The 14,606-nt window shown below is 33.1% G+C and overlaps 1 long non-coding RNA gene across 1 annotated transcript; it reads left to right on the top strand.

The window, feature by feature from the left end:
* Positions 1–293: 293 nt before the first annotated feature.
* Positions 294–12,242, top strand: LOC131805673 (uncharacterized). The gene is made up of 3 exons (XR_009343764.1): positions 294–989; positions 1,061–1,362; positions 11,857–12,242. It is a non-coding gene; the product is annotated as an uncharacterized LOC131805673 (long non-coding RNA).
* Positions 12,243–14,606: the final 2,364 nt, after the last annotated feature.

The raw sequence follows: 14,606 nt of genomic DNA on the forward strand, positions 1-14,606 counted from the left end.
ACTGTGAATTAGTAATATAGCATTGTTTTATACTATTTGAAATAAAAAAATATACAAAATATTTTTTTTTTACGGAAATACCATATGCCGACTACTGGCAAATAGACATGCCGAGCATTGGAAAATGGTGCCGACTACTGGCAAAAAACTACTATTTTAGTAAAATTGCAAATTTTGCCAATTTAATAAAAACAAATTAAATTTTTGTTTATTATTTCGAAAACTAAACAAAATTTGGAATCTGAACAACTTTTTTTCTTAGCAATTGAAAGATTTTACTCAGAATGTTGAAAGATTGAAAAATCGAAAATTCTAAAAGTGCCGACTACTGGTACAATTACCATATTGACGATTTAAAGCTGCCCTCAGACACACCAACAGTTGGCCCAACTTGTCACTTTTAAGTTGTATGAAAAAGTTGGTCGGTCTCCTCGCACGTACCAACTTTTCATACAACTGTGTACCAACTTTTTATTTACAAAGTATTTTTGAAGCGTCAACATGAACTCGGATGCTCTTGCGCTACTTGGAATTGATATAGTTTTAGAGGAAGAAGAAGAAAGACAACAGCTTATGTATGTGCTGCTTCACCAAAGTCAAGACATAAATGAAGAAAACACTGAAGTTGGTACAACTTTCCCGCGCACGCACCAACAGTTGGACCAACTTACGAAATTATCAAAAATTTTTGATATTTCCAACCAACTTCAACCAACTTTCGAAAAAGTTGTACAACTAGCCATCAGACGCACCAATAGTTGTACCAACTTGTCACAAGTTGGGCCAACTGTTGGTGTGTCTGAGGGCAGCTTAAATCACATTTTCTAACGGACAAGTTAGAGTATCATGCCTATTAACAGTTGGCCACCAACCAGTGGTTCATTCATTCATTTCACTCCGTATGTGATTAGGTTCTTTGGATACTTATTTAGATCATATGTAGATTGTCGTGTGCTACTTAGCTTTTTCATTGGTGTCCCTTATATTTGGTATGGCATTTATTTTTTGATCATCCATCAGGTAAAATCCTATGGTTCACCATCTTATTGACTCTTTTCAGGTTCATCTTACGTGTTTGTACAAGCACATTCGTTTTCTATTTTTTTTTTCAAATTATCCAAGGGAAATTGTTGAATGAATCCTCATAAATATATTTTTGGAATGATGGAACATAAGACTATTTCTGATATAATTTAAATATACTTTTTATTGATGGACAATATTTAAGTCATTTCTTATGCATACTATATTCGCTGTAATCGGCCTGAGGGGCTTGTGTACGTTTTTGCAGATCGTAACGGGCTCTAACTTCGGTGGCAGAACATTTGTATTTATATGTCCATGCATTCTTATAACACCCATGTAAGTATACCTTTAGATATTATGTATTTTGACAACATGGGTCATATTATCTATCGGATTTGTTTCAAATTCTGTATATATAGTTTGTTTGTAATCGAATATGCCAATGGTGTCAGAACATTGTTCATATGGGTCCATATAACAATGCTGGGCTTAACTCTAGTTTAGTAAAAGCTCTTCAATTTGTTAGAAAATTTTTCCAGTGGTAGGTATTTTTACCCTGATCCCGGGAAACTATTTTTTCTTGGGGGACGGACCCGGGACCCCAGATTTTTTGACCCCAAAGTCCGGGTTCAAGACCCCGAAATCGAAATCAAGACCCAGAAAATCGATATATATATTGGCTATAACTTCCGAACCTTGACCACTTACATATGACCACTTGTTGGACAGGTATTTTCATAAGCTTTCCAACGCTACCTATATTGTCTATATCGGGTAATTGGATCCGGGACTAGTAGGGGTCTTTTTATGGTCAAAAATCGGGTCCCGCGTCCGTCCCCCAAGAAAAAAAATACCTACCTCTGGGAAAATTTTCGAAAAAATCGAAGAGTTTTTACTAAACAAGAGTTGTTCACAATGCTGCTCGGTATGCCGTATTTTGTCGATTCCGGCGAATTTTTTTAAATTTTAAATTGCTTTAAATTTGGCATTTAAGGCTAGCAATATAGTATAACAACCCTTTTAGTGGAACATTGTCATTACACGGTTCTATCCACTTAATTGTATTATGAAAACTTGAGCTGCATATTGCTATTGCATATTGATAGAGCTGATATTTGCCCTTTTATTTATAGTTTTAAGTTTTCTTTACCTCATGATGGAGGAAATTATTGCTCAAATTAAATCAACCCAACCCTGTTTCACTACATCAACCTGTTTCACTACATCACCCTGTTTCACTAAAACACCCTGTTTTGCCGTATCAACCTGTTTAAATCCCCGTTACGCCGTTTCCATCGCAAATAAATTTTATAACTTTTTTCTGTACGTCATATTGTAAAAACTATAGTACTAAAATGGCCTGTTGAAACAAAAATTGCAAAATAAAATCAGACGAAAGAACGATAACATGCTGGTTATGTTACGAAAATTGTGTGTCGGGTTACAGAAAAATTTGAGGGAGCTTTTACCGATTTTTCCAATCTCAAAAACAAACTTTTCTGTAGATTCTAGAAGATTTGGCTAAACTGTCTAATCGAATAAATGGTTACGGTAAATTATTTGAAAATTATAAGCTGTTGGTATTGGAATATAGAGTTACAAAAGGTAACACTTTTTTTAATTGATTTAAAGATTTTTTATTTACTTTTAATTTACACTACGACGCCACATGCACACTATAAGAAGAAACAAAACAAAAGAGGGAAGAAGTAGACAAAAAAATTTTATCGAGTTGCATTACGTTTTGTTTTGTCTTAGAATACCAAATACTTAAGGAGTGTAGTAAAGTGATATTTTTGTAGTATTCAACAATTAGAGTATATGAATTCACCACAATCATCCCCGAAGCGTCGAAAGTCGGCTAGGAATGTAAACAAAGAAAAACACCCCTTCCGCGCCAATTCTTGATTCAACTTCCAATAATTCATCACCTATACCTAATCTTCCTTCATTCAATATCTTTACGTCAAATAATCTAATACAGTACTTCGGTTTGAACGTCTAACAAACCAAGATCCTGAAACAGTCGTCAATCCTTCTTTTCCATATAACGTAACCCCTGTTGAGCATTTTCATTTCAAGACTTCCTGCCCATACCACTACTAAGACAATTGACCGTTACATCATATCTAAAATTGGAATATTTAATGATATTTTCATACACAAATTAATTTTTTCGCAATAACGTTCAATTGCATCATGTTTGTATACTTGTCTTATTGATCCTGAGTTCTGGCCGAAACATACTATTGTTCGTGAATACATATATAGAGAAAGACAAATGCCTGATAATAATGATTACATTCAACAAAACTCCGTTAACTTTTCAAAAAACTAAGAACTTTTAGTAATGATACAATATCTATTGCCTATCAAATTGTACGTGGTATTCGATCTAAAATATCGAAATTGTTTGTGGACAATTTTACTTTGAACATCATATCTTAGTAATGACTGAGACCTGGTTAGATGAACGTATTTTAAACTCTAAAATCCTGTCAAATAAATACAATATCTTTAGACGTGACCGTGGCAGCAACGGCGGTGGAGTGATCATAGCTGTCTCCAATACCTTCTCATGCCAATTGCAGGATCTGGATTTTTCTCTAAATATTGAGTTACTTGCCGTTTTGAAAAAAATGTTCATAACATGCTCATATATTGCTCCATCATCACCGCAAATAATTTATGAAAAGCATAGCCATGCATTAAAAGCAGTTTTGCAAAAAACTAAGCCAGAGGATCTAATTTGTATATATATATGTATGCGATTTTGATATACCAAACATGTTGTGGAATTTTTTACCTGGGGTAAATACCTGTTGCCTGAACATATGCACCAATTAACATACACTTTTTGATCTTGGTATTTTTCAAACAAATAGTATCCGTAACACCTACAATAAGTTATTGGACGTCATATTTGTAAATCAAGTGGATAAATGTTACATTAAACGAATTGATCCTTTAACATTCCCCGAAGACCAGCACCATCCAACTATTAAAATTAATGTTTCGTTTCCTACTGGAAACCAAATCATACTCGTGACTCAAACTGAGAAATGATTGTTTTTCGTCGTGCTGACGTATAATTTTCCACACCCTTCCTCATTATTACCACCACATTCAATTTGGTAAATCACGTTATGTTTTTCCATTTTTGGTGTTTTAGTTTTCAATTTCATTTCAAGAAACTGTTTTAAAATAAACGGTTACAGTATATCTGACACTAGACACCCGCCGCGATGATAAAGCCATGTCGGTAACATTTGTCCTCCAAGACATAATAAAAACAAAGATAAAAGCACACATTTCTTCTCACTTCTTGAGAGAAAATTAATTGCAGCTGGCGATTGTAACCCTAACAACACTTTCAGTAGATCTAGACTCTCTACACCCAAAGGTAGAAAACTTGTAAACTAAATTTCGTCCACTACACTGGATGTTATACCCACCGGTCAGCCTTCTTGCTGGTCTTTAGACTTGCAAACACGTCCTAACTAAATTGACTTTGCGGTAATAAGGAATATTAAAAGAGAACAAATCTGCCATATAAACATACAAACTGGATGAAGTGCAAGAAAATATGTCAGAATACGTGTAAGTCTTAACAATTCCCTAAAGTGCGAAGAAGAAATAGATAATACATTTAAAATGTACGTTTCGGTAGTCAACACCACTGTCAAAGTTGCCAAAAAACTACTAAAACATGTGTGCGAGGTTTATGTATATTAATTTGAAACAAAGGCACATTTATATAAAAAATTAACAAAACTTATATTTGGTTTTAAAAGAAATACAAGGACTGAAACAATTATAATTTAAAAAAAGTATTTTCTTGGCAATTTAAAATTCAAAGAAGAAGTGATGTAAGTTTACAAGTACAAACATTGTAAAGTGTGCACCTACATTACCCCCTTCCTAGTGAAAACGATACAGATTTCTCTTTCGATTTGATAGGGGTGATTTCTTGACTTAAATCAATTTCTGAATGTTCAATTTCTGTAAATGCTGGTTTAAGTCGATCAATTGTGATGTTATCTGTCTTGCTTCCGATTTGAAAAGTAAAATATTTTGGAAATCTCTTGATCACTCTGTAAGGCCTATGAAACTTTTGTTCAAGAGGTTTAAGTACACGATCATTCCTTATTCCTGTTTTAATCGAGTTCCCAATAACTTTAATAGATTCCGAAAAGTATTCGATGTGAACTGGCGTCCTCTGTCTGTGTGAACAATATCGGGAGAACCGAAACGAGATACCCAGCCATTTAAGAAACTTTGGGACACAGTTTCAGCTGTAATATTCGGCATTGGTATTGCTTTCATCCACCGGGTAAATCGATCAATGCAGGTAAGAATATAGCGATGACCATCTGATAGAGGAAATGGGCCAACTATATCTAAGTGCACCTCAGCAAAACGTCGCGATGATAATGGAAATGTCCCGATTGAACTTTTTGTATGGCGAGTTATTCTTGATCGTTGACAATCCTGACAAGATTTTGTCCATTGTGCACAATCTCTTTTCATAAAAGGCCAGCAATAACGTTCAGTGACAAGTTTTACGGAAGATCTTGAACCAGGATGAGATAAATTGTGTAAATCGTAAAATACTGATTTTCGCAATTGAACTGGAACATATGGTGTTGGATTATTAGCTTAAGAGACATCACAAAATATCTTCGTATTTGAGGCAGGAATTGTAATGACTTGTAAATTCATTGATGTTTCGGATTTCAACAAATCTTGAAGTTCTTGATCGTTTTTTTGAAGTTTTGAAAGTTCCTCAAAATCCAATAATGATAATGATTCTACACGGGAGAATGTATCTGCCACAATGTTTTCATTACCCTTAATGTACCTTAAATCCGTTGAAAATTGGCCAATAAAATTTAATTGTCGAAGTTGACGAGGACTTGCCTTTTCTGGCTTTTGAGAAAAAGCGTAAATTAGTGGCTTGCGATCAGTTTAGATTGAAAACGAACGCCCTTCTAGGTAGTCCCGAAAATACTTAACAGCTTCATAAATCGCTAATAGTTCTCGATCGTAAGTAGTATAGCGTTGCTGAGTTTTGTTTAGCTTCTTTGTAAAGAAAGATAATGGTTGTAACTCACCATCGATTCTCTGTTCCAAAACAGCTCATAAAGCAAAATCTGATGCATCTACTTTAATGGATAATTCAGCATCACTAACGGGATGAAATAACAACACTGCATTTGATAAGCTTGACTTACATTGCGAAAATGATTTTTCCGCTTCCTTAGTCCAAATAACAGGTCGTTTATCATTTTTCACCACATTCTTGAGAAGTTGGTTTAGTGGGGCTTGTTCTGTCGCTGCATTAGGTAAAAACCGTCTATAAAAGTTTACCTTTCCGAGAAAGCGTCGTAAGTCCTTTATAGTCGAAGACTTAGGGATACTTTAAATTTCATCAACTTTGCTTCGAATGGGTTGCATTCCAGTTGATAATATTCGGAAACCAAGGAAATCAATTTCACTATTACCGAAAGAACATTTACATTGATTGACGACAATGCCATATTTTTGAACCTCTCAAAAACAATCTTTAGACGCTTCAAATGTTCAGCAGGCGATTTTGAAAATATAATGTTGGCATTAGTGATAAAAGGTATTGGATAACGATAAGGTACCGTAATTTTTTTTAAAAATCGGTAATCTCCAACACATCTCCACTCACCATTTTTCTTGGGAACCATGTGAAGAGGGTTCGACCAATTACTACTTGATGATCTAATAATTCCATGTTCGATCATATACTCAAAATCTTTTTTGGCAATTTGAAAACGATTTTGATCTAAGCGCCGTGGTTTTGCCGTGGGAGGTCCAGTCGTTTCAATATGATGATATATTCCATGTTCCGTTTTAATACCAGGAAGAGTCGAGGCTTGATAGACATCTGGATATTTCATTAACAATTTATTGTACACAGAGTCATCTTTCACCAATGTTGTTATGCCTAGTGACGGATATTTAGAAACTTTCGCTGAAACTTGCAGATCAGTTTTGCCATCAATCAATGCTTTACGCTTAAGATCAGGAAGAAGATGAAAATGTTTTAAAAAATCAGAACCAATAATGGGTTTTGTAACATCTGCTGTAATAAAGGTCCAAGAAAAATTTCTCCGTAATCTAAAATCTATATGCATAATTTTCTGACCGAAAGTACGAATTGAAGAACCATTAGCAGCAAAAATTTTAATACCGCAGTCTGACGTTTTTGAAGTGTTGAAACTCGGAGGAATTACAGACACGTCGGCTCCGGTGTCAATTAAAAAATCTCTGTTGGAAAGCTTATCTTTAACAAAAAGGCGACACGAGATACCACTGTCATCTGGAATTGTCGTAACTTCCGAGTGGTCCTCTAGTTTTTTGAGAAAGAGCATAGGGACACACACTTTGTTGCCTTTTCAGCGAACCGATTATGGTACCAACACCAGTCTCTGCGTCGTGATTTACTTCTGCTACGTGATTTGCTGTTATTACCTGTCTCTGAACGAGTTTTAGAGCGGTTTCTAGAAAATTTGTTGAACTTCTTTTCTAAAGCTTCAATTTGACGGGATATTTTGGTCAGATCAATACTGCCAGTTGCAGCAGTTACTTCATAAAGTTGTGGCGAACGTAGACTCATGATCTTATCTGCTTGCAGAGCTAACGAAGACAAATCACTTACTTGACTTATTGTTAAAATAGACCGAACATCTTCTGGAAGTTGTTCCAAAAATAGCGTCTTGAGAACAGCATCATTTAATTGACCAGAAGCAAGATTTTTCATAACTTGAAGCAAATGCGATGGTTTTTGATCTCCTCATTCTTGACTTTTCAGCAGTCTGCGGAGTTTTGTTTCCTGAGATTCGGAAAAAGTTTCCATAAGGCGATTTTTAACGGCAACAAATCTACCATCAGCAGGAGGGGATTCCAAAATATCACAAATATGAGGAAGAAAATTTGAATCGATATTTGCTATAACGTATTGGAATTTGGTATCATCGCGAGTGATACCAGAAATTGCAAAAAAATTGCAACCTGCATAAACCATAATTTTGGATTTTCTTTCCAGAATGGAGGCAGCTTGTGGACACTAGAAGCAGCAACATTACGGGCTTGAGAGCTTTCATTCCGACCATCTGCTAATTGATCCGAATTATCCGCGGAATTGGGCATTGTTACATTAGTTTTGTATTTGTTTTTTTTTTTTTTGTATTCAACGGTTTAAAACGCGGGGTCACCAATTAATGTGCGTGGTTTATGTATTTTTAATTGAAACAAAGGCACATTTATGTAAAAAAATAACAAAACTTATATTTGGTTTTGAAAGAAATGCAAGAACTGAAAAAATTATAATTTCAAAAAAAGTATTTTCTTGGCAATTTAAAATTCAAAGAAGAAGTGGTGTAAGTTTACAAGTACAAACATTGTATATATATATATATATATATGTATATATATATATATATATATATATATATATATATATATATATATATATATATATATATATATATATATATATATATATATATATATATATATATATATATATATATATATATATATATATATATATATTCCTAAATAATAATAACAAATGATTGCTACTACTAATTTACGATGTTTGGAAATGGTCTAACGACGGTGGAGTGATTATAGCTGCCTCCAATACCTTTTCATGCCAATTACTGGATATTGATTCTTCTCTAAATATTGAGTTCCTTGCCGTCGAAGTCAAAAACAATTTGAAAAAATGTCCATAACATGCTCATATATTGCTCCATCATCACCGCAAATAATTTATGAAAAGCATAGCCATGCATTAAAAGCAGTTTTGCAAAAAAACTAAGCTAGAGGATCTAATTTGTATATATATATATATGTATGCGATTTTGAAATACAAACATGTTGTGGAATTTTTTACCTGGGGATAAATACAATTGTAAAGTGTGCGCCTAAACATGCACTCAATTTAAAAGAAGAGCGAAATTAAAACAAAAAAAATATATATATTTATATATATTTTTTTTTTTTGCAAAAAAACTAAGCTAGAGGATCTAATTTGTATATATATATATATATATATATATATATATATATATATATATATATATATATATATATATATATATATATATATATATATATATATATATATATATATATATATATATATATATATATATATATATATATATATATGTATGTATGCGATTTTGATATTCCAAACATGTTGTGGAATTTTTTACCTGGGGATAAATACCTGTTGCCTGAAAATATACACCAATTAACATACACTTGTTGATTTTGGTATTGTATCCGTAACACCTATAATAAGTTATTGGACCTCATATTTTTAAATCAAGTGGATAAATGTTACATTAAACGAATTGATCCTTTAACATTCCTCGAAGATCAGCACCATCCAACTATAAAAATTAATGTTTTGTTTCCTACTGGAAACCAAATCATACCCGTGACCCAAAGTGAGAAATCCTTATGTTTTTCGAAAATAAACTTTGAGCAGTTACGATATTTTTACAAAAAGCTATACGATCCCATTGATACTAGGCTACCGAAACATGTAATTAAGAAGCTTTCTAGTCCGCCATGGAACTCTACAGCTTTGGCAAAGGCTAAAAATGTGAAAAATAAACAATATAATATATATAAAAAGGCAGGATCTTCCATTGACTACGGAAGATATTCTGTAGCACGGTCTGAATATACTACTATGTATAATATTTGTTATTCAAATTATCTGACCAAACTCAAAAACAACTTCAAACAGAATCCGAAGTCTTTCTACAAATTTGTCAATTCGAAGCGCAAATCCACTGATTTTCGACTAAATTTAAAGTACGAAGATGCTGAATCCTGTGATAAAAACGTTATGTCTAACTTGTTTGTAGACTTCTTCAGTACAACATATTCTACTAAAACATTTAACTGCAATAACTACCCCTTCGAAATTAACACTAATCAATCAATATCTTTTTCACTATTAAACACTATGGTTTTAAATGGATTGAAAACTTTAAAGTATGGCTATGATTTTAGACCGGATAAGATCCCGAGTTGCATCCTGAGGAAGTGCGCCGATGTTTTTGTTTATCCTCTTACTATATTGTTCAATGCTTCCATAACTCAAGCTGTATGTTTGGAAAACATCGTATATCATTCCACTTTTCAAAAACGGAAATAAATCTAACGTGGCTAATTACCGAGGGATAGCAAAATTAAGCGTAATTTCAAAGCTTTTCGAAAAACTGATTGCTAAAAACCTTATCCATTGCGTTAGTTCTATTGTTTTACCCCATCAGCACGGATTTCAGAGTAAGTGTTCTACAACAACAAACCTCATTCAGTTCACTATATTTATAAATCGAGGATTTCTTCAAGGAAAGCAAACTGATGTAATTTACACGGATTTCAACAAGGCATTCGATAAAGTTAATCATAAATTATTACGATTAAAACTTGAAAACATTGGATTTTCAAATAGAAGTTCCAACTGCATTTTTTCATATCTACAAAGAAGAACACAAAAAGTATGTTTTAAAAATGCTCTCTCGAAGAGTATGGTTTCTTCTGGAGTCCCACAAGAAAGTCATCTAGGACCACTCCTATTTTCTTTATTTATAAATGATCTACCTTCATCTATAAAGTTTTTGATGTATGCCGACGATGTGAAAATATTTCTTAGCATTTCGGGAATATGTAAGAAAAAGTTGCTTCAAAATGATTTGAGTTCGTTTGTTAACTGGTGCAATATTAATCTTCTGGAAATTAATTATTCGAAATGCAAACTTACGAGAGTCACAAGAAAAAAATTATTGGATACTTGTTACACCCTCGGTGAAAAAAAAAGTTGATACATTTGTTGATCTTGGAGTTGTATTGGATTGTAAACTTAACTTTAATTCTCATATTTCTGTTTCTATAAACAAAGCAAAATCAGTTCTTTGTTTTGTGAAACGTTGGAGTAAGGAGTTTAAGGATTCTTATGTTCCAAAAAATTTATACATGTCAATTGTTCATCCAATGTTGGAATACTCTTCGGTCATATGGGATTCAATTTATAAAGCACACAGCGTCCGCATCGATTCTGTTCAAAAACAATTCTTACTGTTCTGTCTACGAAGTTTGAACTTTTCATATGATAATCTTCCACCATACACTGATAGACTCTCACTGTTCAAACTGCCAACTCTGGAAAGCCGTAGAAAAATGCTAAATGTCTCATTTCTTTATAATGTGATTATGGGTGATATTTCTGCTGGTTTTCTTGTTAACAACATTAATTTCAATGTTCCTCAACGTACTACCCGCCACTATGCACCACTGGCAACTCAATTCTCCAGAATGAGCTATGCAAATGCTGACCCTTTAACAAGAATGTCAAAAGATTTTAACGCATTTTATAATTTTATCGATTTTACAATGGATCTTAATACTATAAAAAGTAAAAAAATAATGTTTTGAAATTCTTAATTTTAATTATACAATTATTAGTTATGTACATATATAGTCTGTAAGGAATTATCCAAAGACTAATAGGTTAAATAAATATACTGAATAAAAGTTAATTTTTTTTCTAAGCAAAGAATTTGTTCAAATTATTGAGTTTTCAAACGCACCTAATATCAGCTGTTGTACTTAAGCGAATTATAATAACACTATGGATTGTTATTGTTCCTTGTTTTGATTTTTTGTTTGTTAATTTTACCCTTGCTCCTAATTTTTCTTATGAGAAGAAAAACGTAACACAATTTGACGTAAATTACAAATTTATTAACCAATTTATTACGTTTCTTCTAGATATTTTCTGCAGGAAATTCAAACGAGAGAAACTCTTATAGCACGTGGGGATTTCGGGAGTGGAGTGGAACATTTGGCAAACGCTCTAGTTCTTTGTGGACAACCCACGCGTTTATTCCAGACAAGTATTTGCTATGCTTATATTAAAAATGCAAGAATTCAGAAATAGATCAAGTGGTGAAACTGAAGAAGTTCCAAATATTGTATCGGCTAACAAATCTGATATGGCACCTGTGGGAATGAGTGGTTCAGCAGGAGGCCTAATAACTCATGACAAAAGTTGACTGTTTCAGACTTATATTATGAATTGTTCCCTAATGAATTTTTAAAATGGTTTAGTTGTTGGATTCTAAATAAAAGAAAATATTATTCATCTTGTTATGGGAGTTTCTGCCTTTTGAATTAATGGGTGGCATTCATTGAATCATATAAGGGGTGAATCCGAATTGGTATATTTTACAATAAATAACATTTGGTTGCATAATAAAATATGGTTTTGTAACGCAATCTAAGAATTTTTTCTCAATATTTTATCCCAAAATTCATTTTCACGTACAAATATTCACTTATAACAAAAATTGCAAAATAAAATCAGAAGAAAAAATGGTAACATGCTGGTTATGTTACGAAAATTGCCATCTTAAATGTATTGACATTTTGGGGCTTGTTGCGGATGCCATTTCGAACAACAAGGGACTTCACTGGTGCTGTGCGGGTTGCAGAAAAATTTGAGTGAGTTTTTACCGATTTTTCCAATCGCAAAAACAAACTTTTCTGCAGATTCTAGAAGATTTGGCTAAACTTTCTAATCGAATAAATGATTAAGGTAAATTATTTGAAAATTATAAGCTGTTAGAGTATATGAATTCACCACAATCATCTCCGAAGCGTCGAAAGTCGGCTAGGAATGTAGACAAAGAAAAACGCTCTGAAAATGGCTCTATGGTACATCATTATCAAACACCCCTTCCGCGCCAATTCTTGATTCAACGTCCAATAATTCATCACCTATACCTTATCTTCCTTCATTCAATCTCCCTACGTCAAATAATCTAATTAGCTCATACAGTACTTCGGTTTGAACGTCTAACAAACCAAGATCCTGAAACAGTCGTCAATCCTTCTTCTCCTTATAACGTAACCCCTGTTGAGCATTTTCATTTCAAGACTTCCTGCCCATACCACTACTGAGACAATTGACCGTTACATCATATCTAAAATTGGAATATTTAATGATATTTACATACACAAATTCAACAACGTTCAATTGCATCATGTATGTATACTCGTATATTGTATACTCGTCCTATTGATCCTGAGTTCTGGCCGAAACATACTATTGTTCGTGAATACATATCTAGAGAAAGACAAATGCCTGATAATAATGATTACATTCAACAAAACTCCGTTAACTTCTCCAAAAACTAAGCACTTTTAGTAATGATACATTATCTATTGCCTATCAAAATGTAAGTGGTATTGATCTAGAATATCGAAATTGTTTGTTAACAGTTTTACCTTTGAACATCACATCTTAGTAATGACTGAGACCTAGTTAGATGAACGTATTTTTAACTCTAAAATCCTGTCAAATAAATACAATATCTTTAGACGTGACCGTGGAAGCAATGGCGGTGAAGTGATCATAGCTGTCTCCAATACCTTTTCATGCCAATTGCTGGATCTGGATTCTCCTCTAAATATTGAGTTCCTTGCCGTCGAAGTCGCAAATAATTTATGAAAAGCATAGCCATGCATTAAAAGCAGTTTTGCAAAAAACTAAGTCAATGGATCTAATTTGTATATATATATGTATGTGATTTTGATATACAAAACATGTTGTGGAATTTTTTACCTGGGGATAAATACCTTTTGCCTGATCTTGATATTTTTTGATCTTGGTATTTTTCAAACAAATTTTATACGTAACACCTATAATAAGTTATTGGACGCCATATTTGTAAATCAAGTGGATAAATGTTACATTAAACAAATTTATCCTTTAACATTCCCCGAAGACCAGCACCATCCAACTATCAAAATTAATGTTTCGTTTCCTACTGGAAACCAAATCATACCCGTGACTCAAAGTGAGGAATTCTTATGTTTTGTGAACTTATGCATAACACAGGCTGGGATATCCCGTTGTCTAGCCGTTACGATTTAAATGGTGCTATCGATATTTTTACAAAAAGCTATACGATCCCATTGATACTAGGCTACCGAAACATGTAATTAAGAAGCTTTCTAGTCCGCCATGGAACTCTGCAGCTTTGGCAAAGGCTAAAAATGTGAAAAATAAACAATATAAGATATATAAAAAGGCATTGACTACGGAAGATATTTCGTAGCACGGTCTGAATATACTACTATGAATAATATTTGCTATTCAAATTATCTGACCAAACTCAAAAACAACTTCAAACAGAGTCCAAAGTTACTAAATTTAAAGTACGACGATGCTGAATTCTGTGATAATAACGTTATATCTAACTTGTTTTGAAAACTTCTTCAGTACAACATATTCTACTAAGACATTTAACTGCAATAACTACCCCTTCGAAATGAACACTAATCAATCAATATATTTTTCATTATTAAACACTTTGGTTTTAAATGGATTGAAAACTTTAAAATATGGTTATGAGTTTGGACCGGATAAGATCCCGAGTTGCATCCTGAGGAAGTGCGCCGATGTTTTTGTTTATCCTCTTACTATATTGTTCAATGCTTCCATAACTCAAGCTGTT

The sequence above is a fragment of the Musca domestica genome, unplaced genomic scaffold, assembly GCF_030504385.1.
Source record: "Musca domestica strain aabys unplaced genomic scaffold, Musca_domestica.polishedcontigs.V.1.1 6, whole genome shotgun sequence".
NCBI classification, from domain to species: Eukaryota; Metazoa; Arthropoda; class Insecta; order Diptera; family Muscidae; genus Musca; species Musca domestica.